Source organism: Cryptomeria japonica, chromosome 8 (genome assembly GCF_030272615.1).
Source record: "Cryptomeria japonica chromosome 8, Sugi_1.0, whole genome shotgun sequence".
NCBI classification, from domain to species: domain Eukaryota; kingdom Viridiplantae; phylum Streptophyta; class Pinopsida; order Cupressales; family Cupressaceae; genus Cryptomeria; species Cryptomeria japonica.
Window position 1 is genome coordinate 82,223,334 of NC_081412.1, and position 22,159 is coordinate 82,245,492.

Sequence of the window (22,159 nt, forward strand, 5' to 3'; positions counted from 1 at the left end):
TCACTTGAATTTGAGTTTAGGGTGCAGAGATCTGTACAGTGATTTCAATTTTCTTAAGGTTTACTTTAATACTTTCTTGAGAAACATGGTGTCTCAAAATGATGCCTTTGATCATCATAAAGAAACATTTCTATTGATGTAAGGATAATTGATGCTCTTGAAACCATTCAAGTACTTGGATTAGTCTATACAAGGGCTCCATAAATGTTTTGTCATGGGCTATGGAATTGTTCGTATACACTTCAACATAGGTGTCAGTTAGATCAACAAAGATTGAAAGAACAACTCATTGGAAACTGGCTTGGGCATTGTATAATCTAATGGATATGACTCTATAGGCATATGTTCCCCATGGACAAGTGAATGAAGTTTTAGATGCCTTGAATTGGTTATAACTCTACTGAACCCACTAAAGAAAGAAAAATAACGACTACCAACTAGGTTGTCCAAAACTTGGTTAATAAAAGGAAATGGAAAATCATCCTTCTTGGTTGCTTTATTCAATTCCCTATAATCAATATAGACAGATCATTTCTCATTCCTTTTAGGTACAATTACCAATGATGAGACCCATTGACTATTATAAAATAATAGATGAATCCAAGTTACAATTATTATTTTTATTTCTTCTTTAATTATCTCTTAAAATATTTAATTGATTTTTATTTCAAATTGTTTCATAAATGAGACATTTTTTTATTGGTAATAACAATATATTTAATTAAAGTTTATCAGAAAGTACATCACCAACCATAAATATCAGCAAAAACAAACCCAACCCTCCCTAATATCTGTACCACATGTCTATATCATATTTCATTTACAAAAAAGCAGCTCCATCAACCCAATAAAACTTTAATCTGACTATAGGAATACCTTTCGACAGAGTCCTAAGGCATAAAAGATCTATACAAAAACCACATTCTAAATATATGACAACCCTACTATCTGTTTGACATAGAGAAACAACATATACACCATGAAAAAATATATATTAAAACATATATTTTAAGCAACCAAAAAATAAACCATGCCCTCATTATTTATTCACCCTTTTCAGAGGGTTTTTCACCTAATAGTCATTTAGCTTGAAAACCTCACCCATTTTTCACCCTTCGGCAGCATGCCAGAGGCCTTGACCCATTATTTTTCTTTCTCACGAGAAAGTCCTTGAGTGCTACCCAACCAATATGTGCCTTCGTTTTCCACTCCTTGTTCGATGATGCATTCCAATGTATGAAGGGTTGCATAGTTTCCCAACTTGAATCCAATTGCCACGATTTTCCATGAACACAACCCCTGGTTCTGCCATTGCCAACAAAAATCGTATTCCAAACTACCAGTCTTCCTTGAAATACATCTTCATCACCCACTCTATCTCTTCCTTCTCTCCAAGCTCCAAACCCCACGTCAGTATCATGAAGACAATATTGATATTGGTTCGATATTTGTGTTCCACATTGATAAATTCATCACCCAAAAGTATGTCAATGATCTATATGAAGATATGCTCATCAAAATTAAATAGGTTGCACATCACTTTCTTTGTTATAGCCTCCATAAAGGCTAATTGTTGTTTAGTTGTAATGAGGGAGAAATTTGCTTCCACAACGTTCAAAACCTTGCCACTTGTCCACCAACACACTTACCCATTTTAATCTCAATGCACAATGCATCGAACAATGACCACCTCAATCTGTTTTAAAAGTCACCAACTTCCCATACTAAATGCCCTGTCCAATTCATCATGCCCATCCACCTTTGATGACATACAATCCACCTCAAAGGACCAAGCACACATTCCAAAGATCCTCCTAGATCTCACTGTAAATGTTGTTCAATTTACAACTCAATATGCAAGATGTATTCTAATTTATATTCTCTATATTTATGTATTATCTAACTCTATTATAAATCTGACTATCTTCTTTATTTGGCAAGTGAGAGGAGCATTTATCGATTTCAATATCCTCTTCACAAATATCAATTGATATATATATGCAAGAGGGGAGGATCAAGCAGTGCCTTGATCGGTCATGTCAATCAGTGTTTATTTAATTACCAACTCGATACTAATCGGGGTCCACGTAACTTAGTGTACATGTCAATCGGTATTCATGATGTATGCCAAACGGTGTTTGCGTGGCATATTAACCGATGTAAATCGATGTCTAAGTTAACCGACTAACTAATGGTTATATATGTCAAGCGGTGCATACTTTGCCACCCAATAGCAACTCGATAATCATTATTAGTTTATTGTTGGGAACACATCCGATATAAATTGGGATACATGGTTAACTTGATAACCATCGGTGATCACCGATATGCCATGCTATGATATGATTATCGATATTGTTCGACTGAGTAGATTTGATATATGAATGAGGAATAATTATCAAATGAAATAGCTTTAAGTTTTCTGAATGGTTTATCGATAGGATAAATGATTGAATGAGAGACTTGATTTATCTCTCATTCAATCATTTATCTTACCGAAGCTACCATGCATTAACACTCCCTCTTATCTAGGTAAGATAAATGAGAGCAATGTACCAAGCATCACAATTCAAATGATAGTTAGCATTCTTTACACAAACTAACTTCCTAGGAAATCATGTCACCTAATCACATGATATGAAGTATCACCTAAACACGTGATACAAAATGTTCATCACATTAATCTTGTGATGACAGGATATCACCTTAGCATGTGATATCAGTATTGCCTAAGCACGCAATACTTAAGGATAATCATATGAGAAAATATTCAATTCTCATCTTTATCCAAGTTGTGGTAGGTGCACTAACATCTCATATAAATGTTTTACCACAACACAATCATGGCTCATCCACGACACACCAGAGATCCAACATGATAACTGGTTTAGATATTATAAGATCGTCACCTTATAATGTCTCCATACAAGTGTTCATTATCTTGAGAGATCATCACCTCTTAGATATGATCCCAGGGGGTAAAATCCAAAATGTCCTATCATGACAAATAAGTTTACACATTAAACATCTTATTGATATGTAAATACAGATTACAAAGCAAATTACCTTTCTATCATACCTAAACCTTTTTTGGAGTGATCAACCTTCACTCTGGAAAGATGTTTGGTCAGAATATCTGTTGTTTGATCTCCTGTACAAACATATTCTAATTGAATTGCATTTCTGTCTACCATATCTCGCACATAGTGGTATGGGATCTCAATATGCTTGGATCTATCATGGAACACTAGATTAACTGAAAGTTTTATGCAACTCTAATTGTCACAATGTATAATAGTGGGTTTCATAGGTTCTCCAAACAACCCCACAAGCAACTTCCTAAGCCATACTACCTCTCGAGCAACCATAGAAGCTGCAATGTATTCTGCCTCGGTGGGACTTTGAGCTACAAAGGAATGCTTCCTGTTGATCCAAGATATCATAGTTGAACCTAGACTGAAGAAACATCCTAAATTGCTTTTTCTGTCAGTTACACTTCCAGCCCAATCTGAATCTGTAAATCCATGTAGGTCTATATCAACTTTCTCATATTTGAGACCAAGGTTTAGGGTACCTTGTAGGTATCTCATGATGTGTTTTACTACAACCAGGTGTATCTCCTTAGGTTCACACATGAACTGACTTAAAGAATTAACTGCATAACAGATATCTGGCCTTGTATTCAACAGGTACATCAGGGACCCAATCATCTGTTTGTATTGAGTAGAGTCAGTGGGTTGTGACTCTGTTGCTGCTTCTTTAAGTTTATGTAAATTGGTTTCCACAAGAGAGGTCATGGGCCTACAGTTTAGCATTTTGAATCTCTTCAAAATATCCAAGGTATACTTTCCTTGGTTTAGTATAATGTTGTCATAATGTTGCCATACTTCCAATCCTAGGAAGTAATGAAGGAGTCCTAAGTCCTTCATATCAATTTTTTGGAATAGATCTTTCTTGCATTGATCTATAAGATGATCATTTCCTATGATTAATAAGTCATCAACATATAAAATCAACATTAGCATATCACCTTTATTTCTTTTATAGTAGAGATTAGGATCTGCATCATTTTTAGAGAAGCCTAGTCCTGAGAGATAGGTGTCAATTCTTTCATACCAGGCCCTGGGAGCCTGTTTAAGCCCATAGAGAGCTTTCTCGAGTCTACATACATGGGACTTTGCATTATAAATTTCAAACCCTTCAGGTTGCTCTAGGTAGACTTCTTATGAGATCTCACCATTTAGAAATGTTGTCTTAACATCCATCTGGTGTACCTTCCACCCCTTAGCTACTGCAATAGCTAATACAACTCTTACTGATGTATATCTAGCAACGGGTGCAAAATTTTCTTCATAATCTATTCCTTCCCTTTATGAGAAACCTCTAGCTACAAATATAGCCTTGTGTTTTTCAATACTACCGTCTACAATATGTTTAATCTTAAAAAAGCCATTTAGATGAAACAACAAATTTCTTAGTTGGCCTAAGAACAATCTCCCAAACATCATTTTTCATAATAGACTGATACTCTTCAGACATGGCATCCTTCCATACTTGATGTTCAAGAGCCTCTGATACATTGTTTGGTTTGGCTTTAGAGAGATCATTCATAAGGGCAACATAGCTAGTGAATTTGTTAGGCCTTTTGCTTTCCCTGAAGGTCCCTGAAGGAGCAACAAACTTCAGAGCTTTTGCTACAATCTTGGTGGCCCATGGTGGTCTTTTCTTGAGGTTTTCTCTAGGTGGACTTTGAGTTTCACTTATAGTTTCCTCAGGATTCTCCCTCTGAAGCTCACGAGTAGGATCTCTATCTATGCTAGGGGTGGGGATATAGACTTCAAGGTCTAGAGAGCTTTGGGCTCTTTTGAATGCTAAGTCTTCTTCAAAGATCACATCCCTGCTTAGTTCAATATTCTTTTGACCAGGTATATAGATCTTGTAAGCTTTGGAGGTTTCATTATATCCTACAAAGATTCCCCTTTTTCCAGAAGGCTCAAATTTTAATCTTTTCTCCCTAGGTACATGAATATAGACAGGGCATCCAAATATCCTAAGGTGGCTAATATCAGGTTTTGATTTAGTAAAGACTTCCTTAGGTGTCTTATCTTCAAGATGAGAGTGCGAACATCTGTTTTGAATATATACAACAATGCTAGTTTCTTCTGCCCAAAGATTGATATTTAGATTCTGATCAAGAATCATAGCTTTGGCAGCTTCAACGATTGTCCTATTTTTCCTTTCAGCTATCCCATTTTGTTGAGGGTTATAAGGTATTGTTAACTCCCTCTTAATCCCTGAATTTTTACAAAACTCTTTAAATAATTCTGATGTGTATTCCCCCCCATTATCAGTTCTTAGGGTTTTAATTTTATTTCCTAAGTAGTTCTCTATTAGTGATTTGAATTCTTTAAACCTGTTAAGGATCTCTTCTGATTCTTTACATTTCAGAAAGTAGATCCAAGTTTTCCTAGAGTAGTCATCAACAAATATTACATAATACAAAAATCCCCCCAATGAAGGTACAAACATAGGTCCACATACATCAAAATGAACTAACTCTAAAATTTTACTTGTTTTCCTAGTACTATTCTGAAAAGCACCCTTAGTATTTTACCTAGGGCACATCCTGTGCATGCCCCTGAATGATATTGCTTTAACTTAGGTAGACTTGTGACAAGGTCTTCCATTGATGATAAAGCTCTGAAATTTAGGTGGCCTAGTCTTCTATGCCAAACTTCATTAGCATCTATAGTTTCATGAATTAGGGTTAAGTTGGGCTCTGTGCATAGCTCATACAAGTAGCCTTGTCTTTGACCAATTGTTTTAGCTTTCTTGATGGATGAGTTATTTGGCCAAGCCAGTACTTTGTTGTCTATGAAGGTTACTTTGTATCTATTGTCCTCCAGTGCTGATATTGAAACTAGATTTCTCTTGATGCTTGGAACATATAGTACTCCTCTAAGTTGCAATGATACACCTGACTTTAGTTTAATGGTGCAGGTTCCAATTCCTTTGACTGGATGTGTAGAGTCATCTTCGATAGTTACTTTCTCATCATTCTCCTTTTTCATGGAGTCTAGTACTTCTCTGAATCCTGTAATGTGTCTGGATGAGCCACTGTCGATCACCCAAGAGTTTACTTTGCTTGATGCTTGGTTTGTGAGTGTTGAATAGAGTACACACTTCTCGGAGTCCTCTTCCCTTTTAGATTTTCCTATTTTGGCAAATGTGGTTTGCTTAGCTCTTTATGGACATTTGGCAACATAGTGCCCAAATTTGTCACATTTGTAACACTGAATCTGAGAAAGGTCCTTCTTGAAGGTGTTCTTGTCGTGATGACTTTTTCTCTTCCTGAATTGCTTCTATTTGCTTTTCTTGTTTGAGTTTGTGTTTAGAACTTGAAGATCTTCATCTATATTCTTTTGTTTGATCCCTTTCTTATTTTGCCTTGATTCCTCTTGGAGACAGTAAACCTTTAGCCTATCGAATTTTGGGAATTCATCCCTTGCACTGATGCCTTGGACGAATGTTTCCCATATGCTAGGCAACCCATCTAGAGCAATGAGGGTTAATTTTTTGCTTTGGATCTCATATCCAAGGGTTGCCAGTTCATCCCTCAGGGTAGATATTCACATGAAGTAGGCATTGACTGATTCTCCTTTTATCATGGCTATGTGATTTATTTCTCTTTTTAAAGCCAAGGTTCTACTGACATTAGATATCTCAAAAGCATCTTCAAGTGCTTTGAACATATTGAAGGTTGTTTCATGTTTCCTTATGATGGGCATAATATCGTTTCTTACCCCATCAACTATGATTTTAATAGCCTTTTCATTTCATTCTCTCCAAGTTGCTTTGTCAAGTTCAGTCTCAAGTTCTGCAATTTCAGTCTTTACAAATGATTCGACTTTATTTTCTCTTAGAATCATTTGAATTCTGAATTTCCATGCTGAGAAGTCATCACCTCCTCCAAGTCTGTCTTCAAATCTGATAGTGCTAGCCATTAAGAGAATTGTGATGTTGAATATATGCTTGATTTGAATTTTTACGTAAAATTGAACAACCTCAGGTTCGATTTAACTATAGCTCTGATACCATGTAAATGTTGTTCAATTTACAATTCAATATGCAAGATGTATTCTAATTTATATTATCTATATTTATGTATTATCTATCTCTATTATAAATATGACTATCTTCTTTGTTTGGCAGGTGAGAGGAGTATTTATCGATTTCAATATCCTCTTCACAAATATCAATTGATATATATATGCAAGAGGGGAGGATCAAGCAGTGCCTTGACTGGTCATGTCTTATGGACATGACTGATCAAGACACTACTTGATCACACCCTTTGATATATACTATCAATCGGTGTTTATTTAATTACCAGCCAGATACTAATCGGGGTCCACGTAACTTAGTGTACATGCCTATCAGTATTCGTGATGTATGCCAAACGGTGTTTGTGTGGCATATTAACCGATGTAAATCGGTTTCTAAGTTAACCGACTAACTAATGGTTATACATGTCAAGCGGTGCATACTTTGCCACTCGATAACAACTCGATAATCATTATTAGTTTATTGTTGGGAACACATCCAATATAAATCAGGATACATGGTTAGCTCGATAACCATTGGTGATCACTGATATGCCATGCTATAATATGATTATCGATATTGATCGACTGAGTAGATTTGATATATGAATGAGGAATAATTATCAAATGAAATAGCTTGAAGTTTTCTGAATGGTTTATCGATAGGATAAATGATTGAATGAGAGACTTCATTTACCTCTCATTCAATCATTTATCTTACCAAAGCTACCATGCCTTAACACTCACAAGCATGCCCATCATTAAACGACATGACCAACTTGGATAACATGTCAGCTACCATATCGCCCCCTGTCTCACATGTGAAACTTCAAAATCTAGAAAGAATTTTTTCTTTCTCTTTTTAATAATCTTGACATATTTATTTAATTTCCAAGATGGAGCTTTGTGTTGGCATATGCACACTCCAATGAGACATTGTATGTGATTGAAGGTTTTGTCATTGATGGTAACCTTGCAATCCTATGGCACCGGCAAAGACATTATACCGGCATCAGCAAATCACACTCTACACCGGCACTCAGGACACCGGCACCAGCACAAAAGAAAGGAAGTATACCGGCACAGAGGCCGACAGGATTTTGTTATATTATATTTTATTTATTATTGTAAGCCGACTTGGCAAATTGTAAAATGACTCTTGTATATAAAAGAGATCATTGTAGACATTTGTAATGATGTGTAGAAGCATTAAGGAAAATATTAGGCAGACCTATTGTGCGAAATATAGGTTAAGGGGTATATGTAAAGAACAGAGCAGGAACCGGTACTGAATCTAGCATTGAAGATACTATTATAAAGCGGTACAAGATATTGGATTTGTATAATCCTTATTGTAAGTCAGTGAGACTTCCCATTGAGTAGTGAGCTCTAGGCAGCTGGCTTTCCTGCATGTGCAGGGCCCTATTGTAAGTAATATTCTCTTATTGGCCAATGAGTGAATATTGTGGGTCACAAATCCCACCGAGGTTTTTTCCCACACCGGGTTTCCTCATTAAAATCTTGTGTTATGGTGTGCTTTTCATGTGGATGTTCTTGATTTTGTTTATTGCATTATTTCTTGCATACCAGTACACTGTTATATTATGTTCTGCATGTTTTAAGTTAAGAAATTCTAATTACCGGTTAGATACTGATTCACCCCCCCCCCCCTCAGTATCTGTGGGATTCCTAACAATTGGTATCAAAGCCTGGTCCTCTATTTTCAGAAGCCTAACAACTCGAGGAAGATCTTGACACCGATAAAGATGGAAAATCTGATGAAACAACTTGAAGGAGCTCTTATAGACTATGATGCATAGAAATTGAAAAATATCAAACTAGAAGATGATTTAAGGGCAGCTCAGGATATCATTCAGGCACTTCAAGAAGATTTTACTGTTGCAAGAAATAAGAGAAGAGAACTTTGTGAAAAATTACAAAATGAGAATGATGAAAAGGAATCACTTAATGATATGATAAGCAAGTTGAAACAAGAGAACATGACAACAAAGAATGAGATGCAGGATATGACTATGAGATTTTGTAAAGAGATTGAGGATAAGAAGAAGAATGAAGAAGAATTGACCAGAAGACTAAGTGATGCAACAAATGAGAACACAAGACTTAGCTATGAAAATGACATGTTGAAGACAGATCTGATGCATACTTAGAATGACTCAAATGAACTGATGAGACAAAAAGAAGTCTTAGAAAGAGAACTAGAAACTGCAAATCAACACAAAGAAAAATTCAAGAAAAGCTCAGAGGAACTAGGCACCTTGCTGAAAAATCAAAAACCTAAAGGTGACACTTCTGGAATTGGCTTTGAAGTTGGTGAAAGCTCCGGTACTGCAAATACTCAGGATCACAACAAACCGGTAAGACAACCTAATGCTTATAAATTCAATGGTAAATGCTTTAACTGTAATAAGTATGGTCATAGAGCAAATGAATGTAGATCTAGAAATTATCGGAATATCAACACACCCACCGGTCAATGTTCTAAATGCAACAAAGTAGGTCACAACTCTGAAAACTGCAGAATGAATGTGAGATGTTATGTTTGTGGAAGATTTGGACATTTATCTAATCAATGTAGAACACAAATTGACATAGGTTATGAGAAAGCTATTCAGAAGAATAATGTATCTTGTTATGCATGTAACAAGATTGGGCATATTGCTAAATTCTGTAGAAGTAAAGGAACATCGGTAGACAACAAAAGTTATAGCTTGAAAGGTAAAGAAAAAGTTGAAGAGGTTAAGCAAGAATTTTCAAAACAATGGATTAGAAAAGTTGATCTAAATATTGGGAATACCCCTCCACCGGTAGAACAAACCAATGCTTCACCGGCAGGACATAGTGATGCTTCACTGGAAGGATAGAGCAGTGCTCCACCAGTAGGAAGTTCTTCATCTAATTGAAGAAAGTTTCCTTGAGGGTTTAGCAATCTAATGACACATGTGCTATTATTCCCTCGGTTAGAGATAAGAAGTTGGAAATTACTTATTACCGACAAACAATGTTAAGTGAATACTTAACCGACATGCAATTAATGTGGTAGATGGTGAAAAGGCACTATAAAATTAAGGTTTTGGCTCCATTTCATTTCACCGAGATTTCAAAATTTCGAAGAGCGCGAAGATTCCGAGCTAAGACATTTCGAGCAAGAAGCAAGAACACTCCAAGCAATCATCCATCCTAAAGGCAGTAAAAGGTATTTAATCATGGCATACACCTCTGCAATTGAATATATAGCAAACCCTACTGTTGTTGAAGTAATAAAAAGACCTAGGCCCATATTTCAGTTAGTTCCCGAGATAGCAAAGAAGGATGATACCTTAGGTGCTTTTTCTCAAATCCCTAAGGGAGTTGTTTATGCTGAAGACCCCAAAATGTACATCCACTGCAACATTGAGGAATTAGGAGATGAGGAGATTAAAACCATGTATAAAATTGTGATATGTGATAATACCGACAATATAAAAGATGAACACAAGATCATTGAGACCCTAGGATTTACAGAGATCCTTAGCATTCTTGAATTCCCCAAGGATGTGATTAGGATAGTCTTGAGCAGGGTACATGGAGAATTTTTTTGGTTAGATGCAATCCACAAAATCACTAAGGAAGCTGTGAAAGCTGTCATAGGGTTACCGACCACCGGTAAAAAACCAGATAAAACCAAGAAGGTTTCCAATGACCTAGTTATAAACCTAATTGGTGCAACATTCGACAAGAGATCCCTAAGAGTTAATGATGTAATAGACATCAATGTGAGATTCATCAGTATGATATTAGGGTATAAAGCTACTCATGCTAATAGACTCAATTCAGTTTCAAGTTTATGCATTAAGAGTGCTTATGATATGGTCACAAATAATGCAAAAATTGATATATGTGAGTGGTTAAAGGATGAATTAATTGACAACCTTGGAAAGATCAAGAAGGACAAGAAAGGAACTTTCAGGTTTGGAAATCTGTTAGTATGTCTAACGCTACATATAACAAAACAGGTTCCCGGTATAGGTTACAAAGAACTTGGATATGATATACCTGTAGGCAAACAGTTAACATATCTATTCAATAACATGGGAGAAAACAAGGAAAACAATATTAATGACTTCTTTCAAGCATTAAAGACCAAAATGAAGAAAAGAATAAGGCTATCACAAAAGATTGTAGACAAATACAAAGATGAAATATGCTTTGTCATCAAGAAAGATGAAATCTGGATGGAAGCGGTCATCCCAAGGACAGCTTGGGTAACCAAGATGGGCTATGAAACAGATGATCACATAGTTGAAACATATGCTAAAGCACTTCTGAAAGCCCCCAGAGAACCTAAGGAAGAAGTATTTGGTAGTGCAGAAAATATTGAAAGACAAATACAATCAAAGAAAAGGGTGAAAAAGGTCGAGGCGGTTGTAAGGAAAGGTTCCAGACAAGCAAAAGCCATCAAAGAAGATCTATTGAAGAAAACCGGTATAACAGAGGATGAGTTAGCAGCTCCACAACCTGAAACTCACCTATCACCGGTAGGTACTTCTTCAGGAAGTGACATGCCTGCAACTTTTAAAAGAGTAGTAAGGAAAAGAGATCCCTCACCGGCAACCACACCCTCACCCAAGAGGACAAGACAAAAGCAACAAGCAGTGAGATCTTCGGTAAGAAAGGCCACACCAAAGAAGAAACTGACACCCAAGAAGAAGAAGAGGACAAACAAAGACTTGGCCCCTCTTGATATATTGCTGAATGAAATCATAGAGGAAGGTAAATTGAAGAACATAGAGAACATATATGACACCTTAACAGCTGATGAAAAAGAGCAAGTTGAAAATAGTGTTATATTACACATGGATATGTACAAGAAATTTTTGATGGAAGTAGTCAATGAAATACCGGATGAATTATTCAAAAGACTAGAGGCAAGAAGACAAGCAGTAATAGAACTGAATAAGAAAATAAAAATTGAAAAGTTACTTGTTGTATATCCGGTAAACTCTCCTAAAGAAATTGATGATCTAATTGCTCAAGCCAACTGGACAGCATTTTCTACTGCATACCGGCACGTTGCTCTAATGGTTGGAAGAATTAATGAGGTAACTGAGGAGACAGAAAATGGATGGGATATATTCCTAGTTGAGAAAGAAAAACAAGAAGAGTACAGGAACCCCAAACCCATAAAAGTTTATCAGAAAGATAGAGACAAAGGGAAAGGTAAAGTTGGTGGACCACCTAGTATCAAGGTTAGAGACAACTTAACCCCACCTCCTTTGATTACTCCACCGGTAAAAACAACAGCTACAGATGATCAACCGACAACTGAGAGTATGGATGTAGAGGATAATAATCCTAATCTTGAAGTCCTATATACTGTGAATGTTGATACCCAAAAGATCAACATAGTGGTAGACAAAGATACAACAGATAAGACTGATATGGCTAGTGAGCCTCCGATAGCAGAGGAAACTGATAAACCGACAGAAGATAAAGAGCAAAAGGTAAAGACTGAGACACAGACCGAGGCAGTGCAACAGACAAAGAAACAAACAGAGCTAAAGGCTCCGGAACAACAACAACCGGAACAAGTACATAAGGAAACAGTACCACCAGCAACTAGTGAAGTAGAAAAACCAGTGCTTAAAGAAATGCAGACACAAACAGACCTACCAGAGGTCAATACAAGCTTGGTTACTTCCACCGGTACTCAGATTATTGATTCATCATCAAGCTTCAAATCAATAAATGTGACTGAGGTACTACTAGATTCTATCAAGAAAATAACCGACTGCAGCTCACAAGCTTACAAGGCAATTGATGATACCATACCAATTTTGAAGGTAATTGCTCCTAACTGTAATATAAACAACAAAGATTCTTTAGGACGACTTGATACACTATGTAAATATATCAAAGAAAACATTGAGAAAATAAAGGAAGATTCATTGAAGGATAAGGTAGAAATTGAAAAACAGAAATTCTTTGATGAGCAAATAAAGAAGTGTAATAGAGATTTTGACACACTTCTACCGGAATTATGTAATTTGTTGAAAGAGTACAAAAATCTATACAAAGATACCTGTAAAACAAACTTTTTGACTATAGATATTGACAAGAAAATGAGCAAGGTACAGGATGAGATCAATAAACTTGCAGATAATTTTGTCAACTCACTTGATACACTATCAGTTGTTGAGGAGAAGATAACAAATTTTGAGGAAGAACTACTTAAATTGGAAAGAGAGAAAGAAAGGATAATAAATAAGGCAAAACATTTGAGATCAAAACTAAGTCCAAGATTGGACTATCTAGCATCTCTGCGGAAGGAAATTTTTGAGGCACTAATATAGGGAAAAAAAACACCGGCAGAGCATTTGCAGCATCTCACCGGTACAGTGAAGAGAATAGAGACAGCAATAAAGGATAGCAAAAAGTTTATGGATAGTATAAACTTGATTTTGGGAGAACTTTTTCAAATTGTAACCACCCAATTACAAGGTTGAAACTACAAACTCTACTGACATCTTGACAACCTTTGTCATTGATGTCAAAGGGGGAGTAGTGGGATGAGAAAATTCAAATCACAGGAATCATATGCTCAGAGGGAGCTCTCACATTTTTGGTAACATTTTTTGGACTGCACATTTTTGGATACTTTTTGAAATTTCTCATGAGTGTTGCCATCAATGCCAAAGGGGGAGATTGTTGGCATATGCACACTCCAATGAGACATTGTATGTGATTGAAGGTTTTGCCATTGATGGCAACCTTGCAATCCTATGGCATCGACAAAGACATTATATCGACATCAGCAGATCACACTCTACACCGACACTCAGGACATCGACACCGACACAAAAGAAAGGAAGTATACTGGCACAGAGGCCGACAAGATTTTGTTATATTATATTTTGTTTATTATTGTAAGCCGACTTGGCAAATTGTAAAATGACTCTTATATATAAAAGAGATCATTGTAGACATTTGTAATGATGTGTAGAAGCATTAAGGAAAATATTAGGCAAACCTATTGTGCGAAATATAGGTTAAGGGGTATATGTAAAGAACAAAGCAGGAACTGGTACTGAATCTGGCATTGAAGATGCTATTATAAAGCAGTACAAGATATTGGATTTGTATAATCCTTATTGTAAGTCAGTGAGACTTCCCAATGAGCAGTGAGCTCTAGGCAGTTGGTCTTCCTGCATGTGCAGGCCCCTATTGTAAGTAATATTCTCTTATTGGCCAGTGAGTGAATATTGTGGGTCACAAATCCCACTGAGGTTTTTTCCACACCGGGTTTCCTTGTTAAAATCTTGTGTTATGGTGTGTTTTTCATGTGGATGTTCTTGATTTTGTTTATTGCATTATTTCTTGCATACCGGTACACTGTTATATTATGTTCTGCATGTTTTAAGTTAAGAAATTATAATTACCGGTTAGATACTGATTCCCCCCCCCCCCCTCTCAGTATCTGTGGGATTCCTAACACTTTGCCTTTGATGAAAAAATAAATGATAATTAATGAATCTCCCTCTAGGTAAAGTCGATCCACCTCTAATTCTTTTGCCATCTTGATTGCTAAAAGTGTAGCTTGAGCCTCTGCTTCATTATTTGTCCCATCTGGTAGTTTTTTCGCCCCAAAAGTCACCATGTCGCCGTTCAAATCTCTTGCCATAAAACCAACTCCAGATGGTCTTGGGTTCCCCTTCGAAGCACCATCAAAATTGACTTTGATCCATCCCTTACTAGACTTGTTTTACATCACCTTCGCAGTACCACTCAAAGTCGGATCAACTCAAGAAGACCCATTAACAAGCCACATAAATAAAACATTTTCAACATAATATAATATATACAATTACTTGAACAAATTTCTTCCATATCTTTAGTGAAAGCTTGTGTGTGGTTCTTCCACAATTTTGTTAACTGCACTTCTTATATATAATTGCTTATTCAAATGAATATAATTTTTTTGAATTTTGACATATATCATGACATGTTTTCCTATAATAGATATTTTAGAAACTTTGTTGCTCAAATATCTTACATGGCCACTTGATATACCTAATACTTTTTTTTAATAATTGAAAAATCTATGCTTGCACCCCACTCCTTGAAGTTACTTGTAACGTGTCTTTTCTTTTTAAATGAAAGCAACACATTTTGCATTATTCAATATAAACTGCATCATAGGCGTGACATCCACATTGATATTTGAAGTGACAGATGGAAAACCTTCGCAAAAACAAAGAAAATCCTTTGGAAACCCGCTCACAACTTTTGCGCGTCTGCAAGCCAACGTAATATAGGCGGTCGGCTAATTATTACACAAAGACGCCAAATTAGTCAAGCCTGGGGATGATGACAGGAAAACGTCCAGCCTGGGCACGGCGTTTATTAACGGAAAAAAATATCAAGAAAAAAATATTAACATTGAACGGTGCCCAAAGCCCTAGCCCTAACCCTAACAGATCAGCTTTATAAACCCTTTAGTTCGATGTAATGGTACATTGTGGAGGTAGGGAATTCTGGCTGTTTGTTGAAGGAGTGTTTTTGTCCTCAATATGCATTGGTTCCTCTGTTATGGAAATACTGAAGGGCAATGACGAGGTACATTAAAGGTCTCATTCGGCGTAATGGCCAAAAACCTTGACGACAATTCATATATATCACCACCCATAATCTGAGTCCTTTTGTAAACCATTCCGAGGGTTTTGTTCATCTTATTTTTTCTCGGATAGGTTTAATTTGTTTTTACTGTTTTCTGTTTTATACAGTTTCAGTGAGATTTAATACCTGTTTTTGAAATTTTTTTGTAACTTTGTCTGCGGTGTAGTGTATGATTGTAAGCTACCTATTTGCAGATGATTGAGGGGTCGTCTGCGCTTCCATTGCTCTGTTTATTGTTGTAACGAGTAGCGCGACTGTTCTTAGTTGCTGGTTAGGGTTTGTTTGATGTTTTTTCTTTCAAATAACTGATCATAACTGATGGGTTGTCTTTTTCTATTCGGCGTATGTCTAGTGCTTACATTCAAGATGATCGGTAATTCTGTGGGTTCTTTCTATTTTTGGGGGATTATTATGTTCTGTTGACAGCTAAATATGGTTTCTGAAGATTTATTTTCCTTGTCACTCTTTCGTGTTGTCCTCTTTGGAGTCTTTATGGCTCTAACAGCTATCTATGGCTTATCAAGACTGGTTTTTGTAGAATGTCTTTTTGCAAGATGCTCTTACTTGAAAGGATCTGATTTGTATTTCTTGGAAAAGATTTTGAATTCCAGTTCTTTCAAATTCAGGTCGCGTAGGACGCCTTGGCCATGGATCTCGATTGATTTAAACCAAATTTCTTCTAAAATTAATAGTTTTGCCTCCTGCAAGCAAAGGTACTTTCTTTTGAGCCGATTGTTCTCGTATGATCCTATTATGCGGTTTACACGACACAGAGGAATGTTTTCTATGAGGTGCATTCTTTGAAGGTAGCAAGTTACTGTGCTAAGGCAGTCGGAGTGGGTGGTGGGGGCAAAGGATCTCACCATGAGAGGGCTTTTCCCTGTACCACCCATTCCTCTTGCCTTTCGCACACATCATAATTAAGGAGCATCTCACCTGATCTTGGAAATGGAGGGAGTACTGTTTTTTATTATTGTAAGTAATATATAAATCCCACACTGGGGAGAGGCTAAGTAGATTTTTAAGCAGGTTTTTCCTTATTTGTTGCTATGTACGATAAATTTTAATGTATTGGAACATTCTTTGTGTAAGTATGAATAACAATGTATTAGTATTTCAACAAACTCAGGTCTTAAAATATGGCAAAATACTGTTAGTCAGTGACCGCTAACAGTGACGCGTAATTTAAGGCAATTATTGACCCATTGGTACTGAAGGATACTTGTTTTAAGCTCAAGAAATGTATGCATTGATAGGGGGATGACGAAGATTGAGAAGTTTGAAATATAAAGTTGTGATTTGTAGAAATGCTGGAATAAATGGAAGAAATTTGCCGTAGCTGTTTATAAAATAATTTGGTCTATTGAGATGTTTTGGTTGTAATCAGCAAATTGCTGATACAATTTGTAATCAGCATTTTTGTGATATGCTTTTTTTCTCCTCACAAATTGTGCTTCTCTTTTGTAATATTGTAACATTGTTCTTTGTATTGATATAATCATTTCATATTCAAAACTTGAAACATTGTTCTTTGTATATTTTTCCTAACATTGTTCTTTGCATTGACATAATCATTCAATGTGTAGTTATATGAACTTTGATATAAAAAATCTAAAGTGGGTCTCTTTAGAAAAATTTTCTATTAAAAAAGAATATGAGAAACTTTATTAAAACTTATTAAAAGAGAAAGGAAAAGAGCTGGTATCTATATTTTAAGTAGAAGATGACATTAAGTAGGAGATGATAAGTATATAACTAATGCACATGGTAAGCATCAACATCATCTAAGGTGCTCAGTATCTAAAACACACTAGGCTAGGCACCATCGATAGGATGGGGAGGGAGACGAACATTTGCATGACTTAATTTGAAAGTACAATAGGGAAAATATGATAGTTTGCACTCAATGCCAATCCTTGAAGTCAAGACATCCTACTACTTCAAGTGGGTAGGTCTTGTAAAGACATCCTTAGCTTCATACTAGTGCTCAAGGCATGCACGAGCATCCAATTATCTTGTTAATGTCAAAGGTCTTGCAAAGACATCCTTAGCTTCATACTAGTGCTCAATGCACGAGCATCCAATTATCTTGTTAATGTTTTGCCTATGTTTTACTTTTAGTTATCACTTGATTTATCACTTTTTTTTGTTGTGTTGGCCAAAACCTTTATAAAAGTGATATAAGTTGTACATTTACCCTTTCGGATGTCTTTGAATTAAATTTTGGGGGTCAAATCTAATTGGAAGATGAGTGGAGTGAGGAATTGATGGGAAGTGTCAACTCATAAGTTTAATCATGGAAAATAATCACAAAGGAACAACAATCTACAATTGCACAAAGTATGTTAATTATGTTAATTTTCTGTTTGGGAACTCTCAATGCATATTTAATTCAAACATGAAGTGTCTATATTAGGACCTAATATAGATGAGGTGTTATGGGAGTGGTATCCACCAAGGGCCATGTTTTGATTAGATAAGCACGAGAAGGGCCAAAACCTATAAGAAGTCAGCCATCAAGGCAAGAGGAACGAATCTTACAGGTTCTTGGCATGGTTATAGAATTCTAAGGGGAGAAGGAGAAAGACCTTTCCTCCTACAAGCTACTATCCAAGTAATGTAATTATCCCCTTTCATATATATATATATATATATATATATGCCCCCTTTCAATTCCCTCACCAAACCACTCTTATGTGTTTGGTTTGAGTAAAATTGCCTAATATTCCCCTTCAGTTTTGGAAGGAATCTTGTTATGAAGCCATTGGCAATTCAGTTATATATATAAATATATGATAAAGTTGTCATTATATGCTATGTGTAACTAATGTTTAGATACGATGGCTAATATACTAGGTCAAAGGGATGTAATATGTTCTAAAACATATTTAGTAATTACATTGAAAGTAGTCTTTGAGAGCTTTAAAAAAAAGATTAGATTTACAAATTTGAGTAATATTAAGAGAAATGTTGTTCAAATTTGATCATACAATGCTAATTACAATTGATTTTTGACTCAAAATTTGAAACAAATATCAAGGCTTTCAATCTAGGTAAGCAAATCAACTACTAGTTTTTGCATTTGGAAGTATATGTATTTTTTTTACTATACACACCATCTTTGAATTCAACTAGATTTTATCCTTGTCTATTTCTAACATTTGGTTGCACTCCCTATTAAAAAATTACATATGTAGAATAGTAATTGCACACTACATAGTGGCAATTTTTTTGCATAGTCGTTGTGTAGACATTCCAAAATTGACTTTCCACTTTACTTTTTTGTCGACTAAAGCTTGGTATATATCTAGGAACCATGAAAAGAAAAACCAAAGCAAAATATTCTTTATAAGAAGTACTTGTATCCACATAATTTCTCTCATGTGTGGAGAACCTATCGCTTAGCACAATGATACATCTACAAATTATTGTAGCCACCTCACAATTCAACCTTTAATTATGATCTCGCCCCCATATCTGGAAGGAGATCCTTGTAGTCATTATGTATAATTCATGACCTTAATCTAGAAATCTTTCTACCAACACCTAGCATTCACCCCTAGTTTCTTTTAAGGTATACCTCATCATTCATAGCCCAATCTGCAACTTGTTTTCCTTCCCTACCAAGATATGGGTATCTATCCTCAAATCCTTCATCCACACACTTAGCAACCTCAATGATTCTCTATTTTCCAGCTTTGAATTGCTCCACCTCTCATTCCTCCTATAGTAGCTTTCAAGCCTCCTATCTACAATTTCTTCCATCCTTTTTCTCTAGCTACCCTTAACCCCCATAACATAGCTTTAGTGTGTTTGCTAGATTATTAGTTTCATTTCTAAAGTGAAGCAAATAATCTCATAGGTTGTCCTTTATCATCTCTAAAGACCCCTCCTACTTTCCTAAGATTGCCTTCAATTGTGCCATTAGAATTCATCCTGATCTAATCCTTGTCTGGTCTTATCCATCTAGCCTGACTAAAGTTATCCTTGGTAGGAGCAGGATGATATGCAATCCATCCATATCTAAACTAGGTATTCAACCATTCTCCTTCCAACTCCTTAATATCCCAACTATCAATCTCGTGTCCCCCTAGTTCATTAATTGAGCTTTCCACAATTTCCAAAACTCTTTCTGTTATTTTTATTGACTCAATCCAAATGTTCCAAACAATGATAGCGAGAGCCAATTTCTATATGATCTACCAATTTGGGCTTTTAACTTTGATCACCCAACTATCCAATAAATCTATAATATTGGTTGAAAGGACCCAATTTAAACCCCATCAGTTCAAGAAAGCCAACCATAATTGCCTTGTGTATTCATAATGAATAAATAAGAGGTCGGTCGTTACTTCCTTGCTATCTTCACACATAACTTGGGAAGATCACCTATAACATATAAATGAGTTACTGGGTTCATACTTGATTAGCAGTGACTATTTGCCAAGACATCCAAATGTTAATTTAGAATGATGAAAATTTTGTATTTGAGGCATAAGATCATTGGTGTATTTACTTAACATAAGACTTAATCACATTTCAAAAGAAATGTTAGACTCAAAAGTTATTACAAGAGATTTGTTGAAGGGTTCTCACAATTGGTTGCACCACTCACAAATCTAACTAGGGAATGAACATTTTCATAGAGTGAAGAGGCACAAAGAGCTTTTGACAAGCTTAAAGAGATAATGAGTTCATGTCTTGTATTGACCAATCACAATTTCTCACTCTCATTTGAATCAAAATGTCAATGTAATGTTTGAAGAGAATGCATTAGATTACTATTAATGCAAAATAAACACGCAATAGCATTTGAGTGTCATAAGCTTAAAGACTTACTCTATTTGTGACAAAAAGAAAAGCTCAACATCATGCATGGATTGGCAAAATTCACACAACACTTGGTTTGTGAAAAAATTCTTGTTGAAACAAACCATAATAGTCTAAGATTCTTCCCAAATTAAAAAGATTTGAATGAAAGGTAACAAAAATGGGTAAACAAGTTGCAAGTTTATGATTTTGATATTGATTAAGGGAAAGAATCATATTACCCGAAGGTCTCAACTATGCTCTATGATGGATATTTTTGCTAATTGAAAAACTTCTATATTAGTAGAATATGCCAAAGATACTTTGGCTAATAACATATTGAAAGATAAGTTGCATTATGAAACATAAAAAATAGTTGGAACTCATTCTATATAATCACATATATCTACTCTCGAGATTGAAGATTCAAAAGAAGATTCCAAGAGCATATCATGATTCTCGTGCGGTTGATCATCAAAGATACTAAAAAGCATATAAATAAATATCGTAGCACAAACATTTTCAACTAATCTTTTACAACCCCTACCAATCCCAAAACAAAAATGGCAATATTTTGACAGATTTCATCGTAGGTCTATAAGAAGTACGAGAGAAAGATTCTCTTTATGGTTGTAGATCTACTCATAAAGTATAGAGCCACATATGGCTGATCTATAGTTTAAAAAATATTTAAACTACATAGACTGCTTAAAAATATTGTTTAGTGATAGATGCTTGTTAACTTGTTTTGACAAAAACTCTTTTGTCTAGTCAAAATAGAATCAACCCCAAGCATCAACTATCATGCACAAACAAATGTGCATTCAATAATTGTGAACAAATGACTTGAAAGGTATTTAAATAATTATTTTACCAAACAACAAACAACATGGATCAAATGGCTTCATCTTGGAAATATTGTTACAATTCTACTCACCATATATCCATTGAAATAACTCTCTTCAAAGTTTTATATGGTTACAAAGTATTATCGTTTATGGATTTGATTCTCATATATGGTAGTCCATGGATCTAAAGACTTGATATATCAGTGTAAAGATATTTTAAATAGTGAAAAAAAAGACTTATGACAAACTTAAAATCAACAAAAAAAAAGATATGTTGATCATTACAAGTTGGAGATAGCATTTGAAGTTGGAGAATTTATTTTTTATAAATTATAACATTGTAAGCAATCTTCTCTCAAAATAAGTGTAAAAAGGTCAAGCCACAATTCTATGGATCCTATAAGATTACACGAAAAATGAGAGAAGTAGCTTATGAATTAGAACTACCAATAAACAAAATTCGGAATATTTTTAATATATCTCACCTCAAAAAATACTTGGGATGACATATCATGCCCTCTCCTAAATTAACCCCACTTGCTCAAAGTAAATTGATTTTTGAAGCAAAATCAATCCTTGAAATGACAAAAAAGATTGAAAATTCAAATTATTTCAAAATACTTGATTAAAATAAAAGCATCCACCTATGAAAGATGCCACATGGGAAAGAGGAAACATCTTTCATCATCACTATTTATATTTGCTTGAAAACAAAGTATCTCT

The 22,159-nt window shown here is 35.3% G+C and overlaps 1 long non-coding RNA gene and 1 other non-coding gene across 2 annotated transcripts; both read left to right on the plus strand.

Annotated features, from left to right (window-relative positions):
- Positions 1-15,177: 15,177 nt before the first annotated feature.
- On the plus strand, positions 15,178-17,117 carry LOC131038452 (uncharacterized). Its single transcript, XR_009104476.1, has 2 exons — positions 15,178-15,719; positions 16,406-17,117. It is a non-coding gene; the product is annotated as an uncharacterized LOC131038452 (long non-coding RNA).
- Positions 15,707-15,800, plus strand: LOC131038471 (small nucleolar RNA Z43). Its single transcript, XR_009104491.1, has one exon. It is a non-coding gene; the product is annotated as a small nucleolar RNA Z43 (small nucleolar RNA).
- Positions 17,118-22,159: the final 5,042 nt, after the last annotated feature.